General features: G+C 39.7%; 1 protein-coding gene across 21 annotated transcripts in view; it reads left to right on the top strand.

Annotated features, from left to right (window-relative positions):
* Nucleotides 1-17,932, top strand: part of LRRFIP2 (LRR binding FLII interacting protein 2) — a 109,263-nt gene that overhangs the window by 24,199 nt on the left and 67,132 nt on the right. The gene's annotated exons all lie outside the window — the stretch shown is intronic.

Below are 17,932 nucleotides of genomic sequence, written 5' to 3'. Positions count from 1 at the left end.
GCCTTAAGTACAGTCACATTGTTGTGCAACCACCATCACCATCCATCTCCAGAATTCTTTTTATCTCGGAAAACCTGTTTGCATTTTTAAAAGATGTAAAGTTTGAAGATTGCTCCGTGAAGGCAGGAATGTGGATGGATCTAGACGTCCCGCCAAGTCTGTAAGAGGCATGCTGCTGCTTTGCTGGGGAGCGTGTCTGTCACAGCTGTCTGAAGAGCACATGAGAGCAGGTGCTGGAGGAGGTCAGCAGCAGGTTCTCTAGGGTATCAGAAGGCCAGTCTGGATGCTGAACTTTCTTGCTTGTTTGACTTTGACTGTCCCACAGGTTTGGGGGAAGTGCAGTTGGAGAGTTGACTTTCAGTGAAAATTACCCAGGAGCACAGAGTGTATCAAATTGGGGACCCTTAGGCAGCCAGCCTCGCAAAGCAGAAAGATAGGGAAGGATGAAAGCCAGTTGTGCCACCTTAACACAGTCAGTTTAGTGAGTGTTATGGTGAGTGTTCCTAGGAAAAGAAGTAGGAGCCTCTTAAAGGGTTTGCAGGCAGTCTTATTATGGTATCACTGAAGCCTGGAATATCACTCCTTTCCTTGTTGTAGAACTGAAATTATGAAGAAAACATGTTTTCTGCACATCTCTTCAAATGGAAGTCATCACAGTGTTGCATATTTTTGAACCTGATGATCTGAAGTTCCTTCCAGTTCTAAAATTCTGTGATTTCTTTTGAGATTCAGGACCCAAAGAAAATTCATAACTCATAATGCACAATTCTAATGAATCTAAAGAATCAGTGACAGGCATAGAAACTGATCATCTTTTACAGGAGTTAAAATCTAGTGAATGGAATCTTTGGAGACCTTTATGTTGAGCAGAATTTACATGTGTACATATTCTATGTGCCAACCTACTTGTAATGATAAGGAAGAAAGGAAACTACAGCTGTTTAACATTTGTAGCTGTTAGAACTTTTGGATGTTATTTTTTTAAATAGCTTTATTGAGATATAATTCACTCATTTGAAGCATACCATTCAGTGGTTTTTACATGATTAATTTTTAAGTTGTGGTTAAAATATATATAAGAAAGTTTGCCATTTTAACCATTTATAAGTCTACAATCCATTGGCATTAATTACATTAACAATGCTGTGTTACCAGCACCACTGTCTATTTCAAAAGTCTTTCATCACCCCAGACAGAAGTTTGGTAACGGTTAAGCAATAACTCCACTGCCCCCCCTTTTAGCCCTTGGTAACCTCTAATCTACTTTATGTCCCTATGAACTTGTCTAATTCTAGATATTTCATATAACTGGAATTATACAATATTTGTCTTTTTGGTGTCTGGCTTTTTTCACTTAGCATAATGTCTTCAAGATTCATCCATGTTGTAGCTGTGTCGGAACTTCATTCCCTTTTTTTTTTTCCCTTTTAAATAACTTGATTCTTTTATAGCTGAATGACATTCCATTGCATATATATATTACATTTTGTTTATCCATTTATCTGTTGGTGGACACTTGGCTGTATTTTATTATTTTGCTGCTTAAAGAGGTAGGTTCCCGGCATCTAGCAGTGAGAACCAGAAGCTTGTGGCTTTGCTTATGGACTCACAGCCTGAGAAGAAGGATGCAAAGAGAAGAACTACACTTAGTTTAAAAGATACCGTCCAGTGTTACTGTTTTATGGAATAATAATCATAATAACTTGATAGAACTAATGATTTTCTCATAGTTTTTTTGCTATTTTATTTGAGTAATTTATTCATTTTTAGGCCATGTTGAATTAAGGATAAAAAATTAAGGATAAAAACTTTTGGTAAGTTTTTTTTAAATGCAAAGTATTACCATAATCAACAATAATTATGTGTGTTAATACCATCTTCCATTTAGGTATAGTTTTTTTTTTTTTTAACAATTTTGAATGGCGTTTGTGGGAAGACATTCGGGAACCTTTTTGAAACCTTGAAAATGTTGAAGTATGTGGGCTGAGCGATGGGATTCAGAATGTCCTGCTTGAGCAGTGGAGGAGCTGAGGGTGCGGGGTGTGGAGACTAATATCACCCTGTTTGGTCCTGAAGGATGGCTGGTTAGCCAAAGAGGGGTAAGATTCCTCAGAGGAGGAACAACCTAAGACAGGCACAGCCACAGAGGGGCCAACAGGGGTGGTGCATAGAGCCTTCCTTATATCACCGTGTTTGGCCCTGGAGGATGACTGGTTAGCCAGAGACGGGTAAGATTCCTCAAGGGAGGAACAACCTAAGACAGGCACAGTCGCAGAGGGGCCAACACGGGTGGGGCACAGACCCCCAATATCTGAGAGAGGTCTCCTGCCCCCAGGGCTGTTTTGCTCTCCACCACCAGCTCAAATCCACACCTGCTCAACTCAGACCCAGGAAGTAAACAAAGATAATTGCCTCAGTCATGTGAGGCCTTTGATTGTTTATGGGTGTAACCTGAGAATGTTAGCCCACGAACTCAATAAAAGCAACCTGGGATGAGTCAGCAGGGCTCTTGATCCAAGAGGTCTTGAGCCCCCCGGTCCCACTTTTCTCTTCAGTCTGTGTCTGTGTCTTCTTCAAGCTTGCGGCACCCGTCACTCGCCTCGAGTCGCCGAGCTGGTCTCGGCAGGTGTTCATTTAGTAAATGTTTGTTGAGCATTTACTCTGTAGGTGCTGTGTTAGGTAAGGAAGGCATACAAATGGACAGGTCATTTCCCTTTATGGAGCTTAGATTCTAGAGGGGAAGATGACCCTAAAAAATAATTACATAATGGACCTGTTCTTTGATTTTTCAGCTTTTTTTTTCTTCAAATTTAGTGTCTGCATTTAATATTGTGATTTTTTTTCTGTCTCGAAAGCTGTGATTGTCAGTGTATGTCACAACCAGTGGCATTCTTAGAATTGAGCATATGTAATAATATATTTATTCACAACTGTGCTAAGTGCTTTGAGTGAACAGTAAATGATTTTATTAAAGAGTGTGTGACAGGGCTTCCCTGGTGGCGCAGTGGTTAAGAATCCGCCTGCCAAAGCAGCGGACATGGATTCGAGCCCTGGGCCAGGAAGATCCCACATGCCACTGAGCAGCTAAGTCCGTGCTCCATAACTATTGAGCCTGTACTCTAGAGCCTGTGAGCCACAACTGTTGAGCCTGTGTGCCACAACTACTGAAGCCCCCGTGCCTAGAGCCTGTGCTCCGCAACAAGCGAAGCCACAGCAATAAGTCTGAGCACCGCAACAAAGAGCAGCCCCCGCTCGCCGCAACTAGAGAAAGCCTGTGTGCAGCAACGAAGACCCAACGCAGCCAATAAATAAATAAAATAAAGAGTGTGAGACAGGGGAACTTGACATGTTTGAGGGCTTTGGGAAGGCTTCCCTGTGGAAGTGCCCTTTCAGTTGAGTTTTGGAGGAGGAGTGGAATGATTTAGGAGAAGGAGCTGTCAGATCTGGGGAGGAGCTTTACAGTCAGAGGGAGGAATGTGTAACAAGCTTTGAGGCTGAAAGAGTGTGGAGAATTCAAAGAATAACAACAGCAATAGCTCACATTTGCTGAGCTCTTATTATGTACCAGGCACTATTCTAAATTCTTTAAACAGATTTAATCCTCTTGATGACTCTGTGGGTGGTCTACTATTCTCATTTTATCTGATGAATCTAAGGCATGGAGAAGTGAGGTAAATTGCTCAAGGTCACATAGCTAGAAAGGAGTCAGACTGAAATGTGCACTTCAGCTCCTACACTCTTGATATTGTGCCTCCTGTGATACCACTGTTAACTCTGACACAGAAAGCAAGGAGGAGAGTGGCCAGAGAGGTAGGCAGGAGCCAGGTCATACAGGCCAGAGGTTCTCAACTGAGAGTGATTTCGTCCAGCAGGGGACAGGTGGCAATGTATGAAGTTATTTTTGCCTGTCACAACAGGGGGTGGGGTATGCTACTGGCAGGTGTGGGGAGAGGCCAGGGATGTTGCTAAAAATGCTACAGTGCACAGGACAGCCCCCCACAACAAAGAAGTCTCTGATCCAAATGTCAGTAGGGCTTAAGGGTGAGAACCCTGATAAAACATTTTGGTCTGTTTCCTAAGAGCAAAGGAAAAACATTGAAGGGTTTTGTGTAGGGGTATGACGTGATCAGATTTGTGCCTTCAGAGGATGACGTTCCTGTGGGTTGAAGATGATATCACAAAGAGACATTAGTGGATGCAGGGGGATGAGTCATGAGACTTGCAGAGGCAGTGGTGGCCTGGCCTAGAGTGATGACACTGGGGTTGGGGAGAGGTGGTTGGAATGCAGAGGTAGGAGGAGATGCTCAGTGAGTGGCAGTGGTTGGGTCGCAGAGAGGGAAGGTTTGGGGATTGTGCATCCGAGGGGATGGTAGGCAACGTTAGTGCAGAGAGGAGTTTTGGAGAGGGAAGACCATGAATTTATGTTAGGATGTGTGGTATTTAACATGCCTGTGAGGGATCTAAGTGGAGATCTTGAAGAAGCAGTTTGGTGATTTGAATCAAGAGCTCAAAGGAGAAGTCTGGGCTGTACATACACATTTGAGACTTGTGCACGTGTAGAAAGTAATTGAAATCAATAGTTGTGGGTGAGATTGTCTAGGGAGAAAGTGTAGAGTTGAGGATAATCATTCCTCAGGGTGAGCCCTAAAGAACTCCAGGATTTCAAGATCATGTCTTAAGTCTTTCTTAATTTTGACACTTTTTTGATCATCCGTTTGTGTTTGGTTCAGATCGTGCTGTGCAAATTGGATTTGTCTGAAAAGTTAATTCCACAAGAGGTGGAGTTACTCTCATTTAAAATACCTTTAATAAATGCCCATCAACAAACGAATGGATAAAGAAGATGTGGCATATATATACAATGGAATATTACTCAGCTATAAAAAGGGATGAGATGGAGCTATATGTCATGAGGTGGATAGACCTAGAGTCTGTCATACAGAGTGAAGTAAGTCAGAAGGAGAAAGACAAATATTGTATGCTAACTCACATATACGGAATCTAAAAATGGTACTGATGAACTCAGTGACAAGAACAAGGATGCAGGTGCAGAGAATGGACTGGAGAACTCGAGGTTTGGGAGGGGGCGGGGGGTGAAGGGGAAGCTGAGACGAAGTAAGAGAGTAGCACAGACATATATATACTACCAACTGTAAAGCAGATAGCCAGTGGGAAGTTGTATAACAAAGGGAGTTCAACTCAAGGATGGAAGATGCCTTAGAGGACTGGGACGGGGAGGGTGGGGGGGACTTGAGGGAGGGTGGGGGGGAGTCAAGGGAGGGAGGGAATATGGGGATGTGTGTATAAAAACAGATGATTGAACCTGGTGTACCCCCCCCAAAAAAATAAATAAATAAATAAATAAAAAACAGATGATTGAACTTGGTGTACCCCCCCAAAAATAATAAATAAATAAAATTAAAAAAAAAAAACAGATGATTGAATTTGGTGTACCCCCAAAAAATAATAAATAAATAAATAAAATTAAAAAAAAAAAGAGCCAAGAAATAGAAAAAAAATAAAATAAAATACCTTTAAGATGCCTTTAATACACTCAGTGGTGGTACACAAAAATTCATAAAAGATTATGAAATATGAGTTAATTTTTCAGGGTTATGAAAAATGAATTTTTCTTCCCATCTCTACCCAGTTAAAAGTTTTCTTAAAAAATTCTCCCCCATTGAAAGAGCAGAGCTAAGTTGTCATTTTTAGTCATTTAGTAATCTTACCAGTGGCATTAGTGCATGAATGCAGCCGATTCTTGTTGCGTGCAGACCTCTCTGTTTTTTCCCCATTTACCCACTGGAACTAAGGCAAAGGAGGGAGGGGGAAGTGGTTGGAGCACTACCCCCACCCCAGCCCACCCCCATCCAGAACCCTGGCTCTGTGATGGCCAGCCTTACTCTCAATATCTCACTGTTTCTTGGTGTGTCCCTCTAACCAGAATTAAGGGAGGATTATTGAGCCCTAAGACTTAGTTTTGTGTCAGTGTAACTAAAAAATATTTGGTATAAAGTTCATTGTCATAATCGTCACCATTCCCGTGACTTACAGGTATTTGGAGAAAAAATTCAGATAGCACAGTATCATTATCCTAAATGTAAAGACATTACTCGCAACTCCCAACCCCACCCCTCAACACACACACAAAGTATTTCTACTAGAACTATGAATCACATTTTCCCCTTTGGTTAGATATGTCATTGCTGAGCCAAAGTTTAGTTTTCCTGTGCTATCTATTTATTAGGTTGTGTTCAAACCTCAGTAATAAAGTCTGTAATCTTAAATTTCTTCTCTCATTCCAAAAGAATATTTTGCTGTCAGAGGTTTCTAAATAAAAGGAAGATATCGTTGTTTGACATCAGACGAAAATGAGTTAAAATCCCTGGATTTTATCTAATACATTTTGGTAGTTATGCTCAGAAAAACTTATATAGGTGGTTTTCAACTACCAAAAGGTTAAAAAAATGGTTAAACATAATTATATTGTAATATCTGATTAAGAAAAATGGTACCTAAGATTTTCTGCTAAAGGGAAGTTGCTAGGAAATTGAGTAAAGATTTTTATTTGTTAATTTGGAAACCATAGCAACACAGTAAATATTATCTCTTAATTTGTCTTTCAGTGTTCTTTCGGCATGAGTGTCATGGAAGAATAAGCGAAATTAAACAGTAAACTCGGAGTCTTAGCTACCTGAATTAGTCATTTTCCTTGAATGTTTCACTTTCTAGATTATTATATTTCATATTTCTTGAAATTAAAGCATAGTCTGTAAAGGTCCAAATTATACCTTATTTTTCTTTCTCATGTCAGTTGTGTGGATTTTATATTAGGAATGTATGTGCAGGCTGGCAATGCCGCATTTGGCTCAGTTCAGTGCATTTCTGTCAAATCATGAAATTTTAACTTGCCTCCCTTTAAAGCTGTTACATGATCACAGTAGGACAAAACTTTAAAAGCTAGAGGTTTCCCTTCTTTTAAAGTCATTTGAGTGTGTTTTCATGTTCAATTCTTTTTGAAAAATGTTAAATGCAGAAAGGTTTTGATAGTAATGTAAGTACCCATAAGTCTACATTAAATGATGCTAATATAAAAGTATCTTGATTTAGGGCCCTTTATTTCACCCCCAGGCCTATTTCCCCTTCTACTACCCCAACAGGAACCGTTGTAATACAATCATGAGATATCTTTCCTGTTGCTGTTCTGAAATTTCTAATACATATCACTATGAACAGTATTGTTTTATGGGTTTTTGCGTGTTGCTTTCTAAGAGTTCTCAGGCACAGGGATGTGAAACAACTAGAATATGTGGGAAACTGCCGGAATAACAGCGCAGTTTGGCTGGGGGTAGGGAGAAGGGAGATGATGCTAGAGAGAACAGAGGGGTCGATCAGGAAGGGATTTGTGTGCTGAGGAGTTTACATTTGATTTCGGCAGCTGTGGGGGAGCCACTGAAGAGTGAAACCTTTTTAAGATTTAGTCTCATGTGAAGAGTGACTGGTAGGGAGAAAACTAGTTAGGAAGCTTTGTTGTCATCTTGGTGACAGGTGATGAGAGCCTGAATTAAGGCAGTGATAGTGGGAATGGAGAGGGAAGTTTGGATTGAAGAAATAGTAGAGAAAGAGAACCTTGATGGGAGCTAGATAGCTGCGATTTGGTGACTGGGTATGGACGGACGATAAAAACGAGGGAGGAGCCTTACGGTGCTCCTTCATTTCAGTTTTGGGTAATGGGACAGCTGATGGGGATGTAAAGAGGAAGAGGAACTTTAAGGGAAAGATTACAAATTCTGTGTGTGATATATTAAATCTGAAGTTCCAGTGGGACAGCCCCAGTGTTTAATAATAAGTTGGATCAGGACTGTGAGAGAAAAGACTGGGTTGGATGCAAAGATTTGCAGACTCTCAGTATCACCCAGGGAGGGAACGTAGAGTGAAGACGGTGAGATGAAGTCTGGAAGCTTTGGTTATATTAAAGTTTAAGGAGCTAGCAGAGAAAAATGAGCCCATGAACGATTCTGAGGAAGAGAGATCAGGGAGTCAAGAGGAAAACCAGGAGAGACTAGCAATGTCGAAAGCTAAGAGAGGAGAGTTTTCAGCAGGAATTGGATGGCAGCGATATGGGAAGAACAGTGAGATAAGAGAAAAATTCTGTTGGGTTTGGTAGTCAGAGGTCATGAGTGACTTTGGCCTGAGCAATTTCACTGAAATGATTTGGGCAGAAGCCAGAATTCAGTCATTTGTGGGGAGTGGGGAGTGAGAAGGGAAGTGTGAGGAAAGTTGACTGTAAAGACAAGGCAAGGCAGAATTGAACCAGGATGGGACTGTTAGTTTGTTTTTTAAAGATAAGAGAGACTTTGAACCTACTTATGATAAGAACAACAAACAAGGGACTTCCCTGGTGGTGCAGTGGTTAAGAATCCGCCTGCCAATGCAGGGGACACGGGTTCGATCCCTAGGCCGGGAAGATCCCACATGCCGTGGAACAACTAAGCCCGTGCGCCACAACTACTGAGCCCGCACGCCTAGAGCCAGTGCTCCACAACAAGAGAAACCACCACAGTGAGAAGCCTGTGCACCGCAACAAAGAGTAGCCCCCACTCGCCACAACTAGAGAAAGCCCGCACGCAGCAACAAAGACCCAGTGCAGGCATAAATAAATAAATAAAATGAATAAGTAAATAAATTAAAAGAAGAAGAAGAACAACAACAACAAACCAGCAGAGTGAGAGAATGCAGACAGAGGAGAAAGATCAAATAGTTGAGGCAAGGTCCCTAGGGAGAGTGAAGTTTATATTGTAGCGCAGAGGCTGTGTGTGTCTATATATGTAGACACGTCCATATATGTTTTATATGTATATTGTTATGTGACTTTATATGTATATGTGTTTTATATATATGTGCGTAATTTTATATTTATATTATTATATAACTTTATAATGAACTCTCTTGCCATTGACTCTTAGGATGAGGGATTCAAACTATTAAAGTGAATGTAACTTTATTCCGCCCCCCCCCCGCCCACCAGAATAGTTCCAAATGAAACTTGACATGTGGGTTATATTCCAAGAAAACAGAGGGCACTGTCCAGTGGGTGGGATAGATCCAGCTTTACTTGTAGACCCACAGGACAGATAGTTCTAAGAGGATTGGCCTTAGGTGCATTTCTGATTTGGAATGCCACTGGGAGCCACAGTGAGTTTATTTTAGCCTGTTCTGTGTTTATTTGACCTAAGCAGTAACAGAATCCATATTTATAATTCTGAAAGTGTAAGGATGTTTTTGAGTATTGGACATCATAAAGTATTGGGTTGGACAAAAAGTGCCTTCATTTTTTAAGTAAAAATAAAAGACACAGTTTTTCACTTTCACCAAGAACTTTATTGAACAACATATTCACCCTTTTGTTCCACTAGCTTCTGCCATTTTTTCAGGCAACTTCGTAATCCCATCTTCCCAAAACTTATCTTTTTGAGCAAAGAACTGTTCCAGGTGCCTTTTACAGTCTTCCGGGGAATTGAAATTTTTTCCATTGAGAGAACTTTGTAAAGACCAAAATAAATGGAAATCTGAAGGTGCAATGTCTGGTGGATATGGTGGATGAATCAGAACTTCCCAGCCAAGCCGTACCAGTTTTTGCCTGGTCATCAAAGAAACATGTGGTCTTGCGTTACCCTGATGGAAGGTTATGCATTTTCTGTTGACTAATTCTGGATGCTTTTCGTTGAGTGCTGCTTTCAGTTGGTCTAACCAGGAGCAGTACTTGTTGGAATTAATCGTTTGGTTTTCCAGAAGGAGCTCATCACAATAGAGAACTCCCTTCCAATCCCACATCACCTTCTTTGGATGAAGATAGGCCTTTGATGTGGTTAGTGATGGTTCATTTCACTTGCCCCACGATCTCTTCCCTTCCACATTATTGTATAGTATCCATTTTTCATGGCCCTTCATAATCTGTTTTAAACACAGAACGTTTTCATTATGTTTAAGTAGAGAATTGCATGGGGAAATACGGTCAAGGTTTTTTTTGCTTAACTTATGTGGAACCCAAACATCAAAGTGATTCACATAACCAAGCTGGTACAAATGGTTTCCAGTGCTTGTCTGGGGTATTTTGAGAATGTCAGCTATCTCCCGCGTGGTATTATGTTGATTGTTCTCAATTAATGCCTCAATTTGATCACTATCAACTTCAACTGGTCTACCCAACCATGGAGCATCATCCAGCGAGAAATCTCCAGCACGAAACTTCAAAACCACTTTTGATCAGACATAGCACCTTCTCCATACGCTGCACAAATCTTTTTTTTTTGCAGTTTGGTTGCATTTTTACCTTTCTTGAAATAATAAAGCATAATATGCTGAAAGTGTTGCTTTTTTTCTTCCATCTTCAATATTAAAATGGCTCCACAAGAATTCATCAATTTTGATAAGTCTTAAAATGCACACTGATATGACAGCTGTCATATACAGTCTAACAAAATTGTTTCAAGTGAAGTTAAAGACAACTAAATGCTACTAGAGCCATCTTACAAAAAAAGCAAATGAGCCTTTCAGCCAACCCAATATATTATGGCTAATCAACTGCTTGTTCCTTGGTGCAGATTAATTTAACAATGTGGAATGTGGAGCAGCACGGATAGAGGAGAGTTGGAATGGAGAAAGTGAAGTTAGAATTAGGAAGTAAAGTATCCTAGGTGAAAGTGTAAAGGCCTGCTTGGAAGAGAGGGAGTCTGTAGGACTAGAAATTAAAGGTTGGTTTCAGGGGATACTGTCAAGAAGCTTTGGTTAGGAAGTAGGAGTCCCTGCGACTGAGTTTTCAACAAGGATTCCATTTCTGGAGATTGAAAAATAGGGAAGCAAAACATTCACTGGGGGAAGATGAGGTTGCTTTTCTTGACCCTTAGTGTATGACAGAAGATCCACTAGACCAGTGGTCCCCAACCTTTTTGGCAGCAGGGACTGGTTTCATGGAAGACAATTTTTCCACGGACAGGGGTGGGGATGGTTCAGGCGGTAATGTGAGTGATGGGGGGCGGGGGGTGGCGCGGGTTCAGGCCGATATGCCAGTGATGGCTAGTGGAAGATGAAGCTTTGCTTGCTCGCCCACTTCTCACCTCCTGCTCTGCAGCCCGGTTTCCAACAAGCCCATGGACCGGTACTGGTCTGCAGCCCAGCGGGTTGGGGAACCCTGCACTAAACAGAAATGTAGGCTTTGATTTTGGTCAGAGCTTGAGATGCTAGATTTGAATCATTCTCGTTGGCTGATAGTTGAAAATGTGGAATAAACCGATGATAGAAAAGGCTGTGTGTAGCAAAAGGAGAAGATTAACTACATTTGGGGTAAAGTCGTGGTCAAAGAAAAAAGAGAAGCAGAATGGTGCAGTTTCACATAAAAGAGAGAATCTATGCTAAATTGAAAAATCACAGGTTAATTCATCCAAAGTAAACTTGTATTAGTTGCCTAAGGATATGTTCTTATACTTGGGGTAAAAGATGTCAGCTGTGGCGACGTAGTTAAGAACGTTAACTGGAGTCTGGTTCTTAGCATATGGATCTCAGTTCCAATACTTGCTGCCCAGGGGATATTAGGCAAATTACTTAATCTTTCTATACCTCAAATTACCTAATCTTTTGTGGATTAAAGGAAAATAAGCACCTAGCTTTGCTGAGTGCTCAAATGATGGTGGTGATATTAATGTGAGGTCTCATCTTTTCTGTCATCTTTCAAGTTTGAGTTTTGATTCTATGAAGATCATTCGCAAAGCATTGTTTAATTTTATAAATATTAAGAGCAAAGGTAAGGTCCCCCCTTAACAGAATTAGTACAGCTTGAATTAAGTCCTGATAAAGTGCCAGAGCTTAATCATTGTTTCCCAGTGTGTTCCTTGGAGCATGATCTTTGAAGAATTACTTAGGGTTTATTTAGTAATGTGGTTAGGTAAGCCTGAGAAGTGCTTTTTTATTTTATCTTTTTCTTGGAGATTCATAATGTATATTAGACTAAATATCTGATTTTAAAAAACTGAACCTGGCATTTTCCAGACTCACTAGATCATAAGATTCCCTTTCTCCCATTTTATTTTATTTAATTTTATTTTATAAATTAATTCATTTATTTATTGGCTGCATTGGGTCTGTGTTGCTGTGCACAGGCTTTCTCTAGTTGTGGCGAGCGGGGGCTACTCTTTGTTGCAGTGTGTGGGGTTCTCATCGCGGTGGCTTCTCTCGTGGAGCACGGCCTCTAGGCACGTGGGCTCAGTAGCTGTGGCGCACGGGCTTAGTTGCTCCCTGGCACGTAGGATCTTCGCGGACCAGGGCTCAAACCTGTGCCCCCTACATTGGCAGGCGGATTCTTCACCACTGTGCCACCAGGGAAGTCCCTTCTCCCATTTTATATACTGAATTTTATGTGTTGGAGTTTTACATACTTCACTGTTTATTTTAGCATTGTATTTTTATGCACTCAGCCTCATTTATTTAAAAAATTTTTAATTGAGATATAATTCACATACCGTAAAACTCACCACCTTAAACTGTACAGTTTTACAAAGAGAGTATTTACAGAGAGAAGGTCCTAGCATTGCAAGGAGTTCTGGGATTCCATGATTTAACGGTCTGATCCCAGTGCCCAGTAAGCACCACATTCATTCTGGGCAGTATTCAGCACATCCAATAGGGGCATCATGATCAAGATTTTCTTGATCAGTGTTGGAATCATGCATTTTTAGTCGAGGGTTTAGTCCCCAACTCAAGGTATGTGTTGGATCATTGAACACACATTCAAGACAGCACTGGATGCTGGTACTTGAGCCAAATGGCCAGTGCTTTGTGGAGATGCACCCACGCATCTCAGGAGGAGACCAGCAGGAACTGGCGGTGTTGGGGCTGAACTTCACCAAGGAGACACTATCCTCAGTAGGTGGTTCAGCTCGCACTCCTTAGAACTGAATATATTGGGCTCCTCTCACAAGTAACTTTACTGCCACCTCCTCCTCACTTCCCTCAGATGTTACACTGTCTCACCTCTGTATATTTTAGTGTGCTTCTCTGAAAAGTAAACATCTATTTCCACATAATCACAGTAATTTCACACCTAACAAAATTTATAATAATCTCCTAATGTTACATAATACCTAGCCTATATTCAAATTTCCCAGTTATCCTACCCTCCAAAATACCTTTTATAAACTGCCAAAAATTGTTAACCTTGGAATATATAAGGTAGGCATACTCAGAGTTCCTCTTCACCTCCGCTTAGCCATTTTGTTTGCCTCTAAATGCCAACATACCTGGGTACTTCCAGATGGTTAAGAAAAATCAAGTTATGGAATTGACCATATTGATCCCATTCAGCAGCAAGAATTAACTCTAGACTCTTGAAGTCATTAATAAAAATTATCCTCTAGGAAAATTTCAACTTTCAGTATTACTGTAAAATAAGATGTTGTTTATTATGAATTATCCAAAGATTCTATTAATTAAGACCAATATGCGTTGATTTTTAAATACAGGCTCACTGTACCAAAAAACTTATTTATATTTGTAACTTTGAAATAAAGAGAAACGTCTCTATCAAAAAAAAGAAGTGTACAGATTTTAGTGGTGTTTAGTGTATTTAGAAGAATGCGCAAGCACTGCCTCTAATTACAAATTAGAGACATCAGCATGAAAAGAAGCCCCATACCAGTTAGCAGTCACTCTCCATCTCCCCCTTGCTCCAGCCCCTGGCAACCAGTGATCTACATTCTGTCTTTGGATTTGCCTATTCTGGACATTTCATATAAGTGGAGTTATGCGATATGTGGACTTTTGTCTGGCTTCTTTCACTCACATAATGGTTTTAGGGTTCATCCACGTTGTAACCTATATCAGTACTTCATCCCTTTTTATGACTGAATAGTATTCCATTCCATGGATATCACATTTTGTTTATCCATTTGTCAGTTGATGAACATTTGGATTGTTTCCATTTGGGAAGCTATTATGAATAATACTGCTACGAACACAACGTACAAGTTTTTGTGAGAACACGTGTGTTCATTTCCCTTAGGTATATATCTAGAGGTGGATGCTGGGCCTTACGGTCTATGTTTAATGTTTTGAGGAACTGCTAATCCATTTTCAGTAGCAGCTACCCCATTTTACATCTCCACCAACAATGTGTTTTGACTTCTCCGCATCCTTGCCAACACTAGTTATTTTCCATTAAAATTTTTTTTGTTATAGCCATCCTCGTGGGTGTGAAATGGTATCTCAGTGTGGTTTTGATTTGCATTTCCTTAATGACCAATGATGTTGAGCATCCTTTTTTTTGTGTGCTAATTGGCCACTTGTATATCTCCTTTAGAGAAATGTCTATTCAAATCCTTTGCTCATTCTAAAATGGAGTTACAGTTCACCCTTGAACAGTGTGGGGGTTGGGGGTGCTGACCCTCTCTGCAGTCAGAAGCCCCCTGTAACTTACAGTTGGCCCTTCACATCTGGGATTCCTCCGATCTGTGGATAATGTAGTTCTGCAGTATTTACTATTGAAAAAAATCCGTGTATAAATGAACCCACACAGTTCAAACCCATGTTGCTCAAGGGTCAGCTGTATTTGTCTTTTTACTCCATCTCATGTATTTTTTTTTAATTCCAAAACAACATAATACAAAATTCTGATGGTAGAGGAAAATTCCCTAACATAGAAGCACTCAAACCATAGTACATGTTTAGTTCTCATGTTTTCCATTGTACAGTTCCTAGTTATTAGCTGAATGATAAAGTGGACATTCAACGAATTTAGAAGGTTGATGATTTAACGTAATCTAAAATGTTTATTCCAGGGTTGATCAAGGCCTGTGATTTTTGCTGTCATTTTATTTTTCTACTTGTCTCAAACATTTAGTGAGAAATAGATTTAATTCTATCCAACTGTATCTTTTTTTTGTGTTTTCATTTTCACTGCTCTAGGAAGAGTACATTTCTATATCTATCCAGTTACGTATTATTTCCTTTTATCAGCTTTTGTGTGCCTAGTATTTGAGAGCATAATGATGAGAATAATGTTTAAAAACCTGGCCCAGTGCTTCCTAGATTTTACAGGTAATTTGTGAACCTGCATTTCCACTTCCTAATTTTTCCTATTAACTGTATTTAAAAGTTTGGATCATGTCAGCCTAAAGACCATACAAATACTTAAATGATTTAGGCTCTTGAATACTTGTGATTTCATTGATGTCTTACATTAACTCTGAAGTTAACTAACCCTTTTTTGTGTGTGTGGTAAAATAAACATAAAATAAAAGTTATCATTTTAATCATCTTTATACAGTTCGGTGGCATTAAGTACACTTAGATACTGTGCAGTCATCACAGCTATTCATCTTCAGAACCTTTTCATCATCCTTACTGAAGCTCTGTGCCCATTAAATGGTAACTCCCATTCCCTTGTCCTCACAGCCCCTGGAAACCACTGTTCCACTTTCTGTCCCCATGGTATTTGACTATTTTAGATACTTGAGATAAGCAGAATCATTTAATATTTGTCCTTTTGTGTCTGGCTTATTTCATTTAATAATGTCTTCAACAACATTGTAAAGCAATTGTATGCCAATAGAAATTAATTTAAAAAATAACGTCTTCATGTTGTAGCACGTGTCAAAATTGTCTACCTTTTAAAGGCTACGTGATATCGCATTGTATGTACATAACACGTTTTGTTTATCCATGCATCTGCTGATGGACATTTGGGTTGTTTCCACCTTTTGGCTATTGTGAATAATGCTGCTATGAACATTGGTGTACAAATATCTCTTTGGGTCTCTACTTTCAGTTCTTTGTTTTGTGTACCCAGAAGTGGAATTATTGGATCAAGTGGTGATCCTATGTTTAATTTTTTTTTAACCAACTTTGTTTTGAACTTAGTTAAATTCTCATGGTCCTTTATTGTTTTATCTTTTTTATTTTATATCCGTGAGGGTGGTTAAAACGAATCTACAGTAGCTCTTTCACACAGTTGTATTCTGAGGGGAAGATGCTAGTGTTGCTACTTAGAAGCATGCTTTATGTACCTATAATTTGACTATTTCAAATTATGCCACTGTAAGAAGAGAGTACACATCTTGTTTTATCAGATTGGAATTAGCTCCTTGCTACTCCTGCTATCAGGCACCTGGAAGCAATGTATAGAAAAAACAGATAAAGTAGTGTTAAATCCTCTTTATCTTTTTAAAACTAGCCTTATTTAATACCATCTTCAAGGAAGGCAATATCTGAATTTTGCATAAAGTTGACTAAGTAACAAAGAGAAGGATGTTTTCTTGGCTCTGAAGCCCATGTTCCTTCTGTTATACAACAGTTAGTTCCCTTCCCTTTTTAAAAAATTTTTTTTAATTTAATTTTTTATTTTATATTGGAGTATAGTTGATTTACAGTATTGTGTTAATTTCAGGAGTACAGCTAAGTGATTCAGTTATACATATATATATATATATATATATTCTTTTTCAGATTCTTTTCCCATATAGGTTGTTACAGAATATTGAGTAGAGTTCCGTGTGCTATATAGTAGGTCCTTTTGTTGTGCAGGAAGTTGTATTAGAGAATAGATTTTAAATACATATAATTTAGGTTTGATGAGAGAAGTCCCATTTTAGAATAGATTGTGCAGAATTGGACACAGATCTCAGAAGGAGGAAACTGGCATTCTCAATAAATTTCTAAGGGAAGCTGCAAGTGCAAAGCTAATATAAGTGGAAATGAAAATTCCTACACATTGCTATGGCTTTCTTAAATTAAAAAAAAGAGAGAGGTTTGAAAAAATTTCCCAGAAAAATGATACTTTGTAATTTAAAAATGTTTGTTATCTGCTGAAGCATAACTTAGCCTTGAAGTCTTTTTCTATAAATACAAACTCTGGTAAGAAAGTGGTGACCACTCATAGAGGGGAGTAAAGAAGGTGGGGAGTATAGGTTTTTTTAAAGATAGAGGCCAATGTAAAATTCATGTAAGAAGACTAATTGCTCTGGTGATGACAATGTGAGAGCTTGAGGTTGGTGGATTACAGTTAACTTTGCAGGGGTTTTGCTACTTAAAGGTCAGTTAAACAGACTGGGAAATTGCCAAAATTGGGATAGTGGAAGGAGTAGTAACTATTAAACTGTCTCCTCTTAGAACCCTGCTGCGACCTTGTCAGGCAAAACTAATTGCTTCTTCCTGCATGCTTCCTTCCCGTTAACCATTGTCTGTCTCCCTTGGCTAGATTGTGAACCTCTTTAGGGCAGAGATGGCGTGTCTTACTCTGTATTTCCAGTGCCCAGAATAATTGCTTACACATAGTAGACCCTTTTAAACACTGGCTGAGTCTCGTCCTAGTGTGAGACTTGGGCACAAATGTAACAGCATGAGAAGAGCTGCTACTGTCCTTATCAGAGGAGGGGATCTGACTCAGAGTTAGGATGTGGCCAAGAACCGAGGAAACCACCATAAGAGAAACCAAAGAGAAGATTTTTTTAGTTTTATGTGGTACATCAAGCTGTTTCGTTGCTTTATTTCCTTGATACTTTGGCCCATGACCTGAAAATCTTTTGTTTATTTAGCAGGCATTGCAGCATGAAAGTTATGGGGTGACAGAAGTATGTAATTTTAATACCACATAATACCATGTAATGCGTTTAATACAATGTAATAAGCCACAGTAGGTGCATGTGCATAGGGTATTACTCTGTGAAAGAGGGACTGGGGGAGCTTCATAGAAGATAGCACAGTAGCTGAATAAGGGAGAAGGGAGAATAACTCCTGCCAGCAAACAGTCTATGAAGAAAGGCTTAAGCACAGTAGATAGAGTCCAGGAGTGAAGGGAGGTGGATGCAGCTGGTGCAGGGGGGGGACATGTACTGGGAAATAAGGTGGAGAGCTGACTGGGAGAAACCCTATCGCTGTTTTTGCT

Source organism: Hippopotamus amphibius, chromosome 13 (assembly GCF_030028045.1).
Source record: "Hippopotamus amphibius kiboko isolate mHipAmp2 chromosome 13, mHipAmp2.hap2, whole genome shotgun sequence".
Classification (NCBI taxonomy): Eukaryota; Metazoa; Chordata; class Mammalia; order Artiodactyla; family Hippopotamidae; genus Hippopotamus; species Hippopotamus amphibius.
This window is presented reverse-complemented; position numbering and strand designations above follow the sequence as displayed.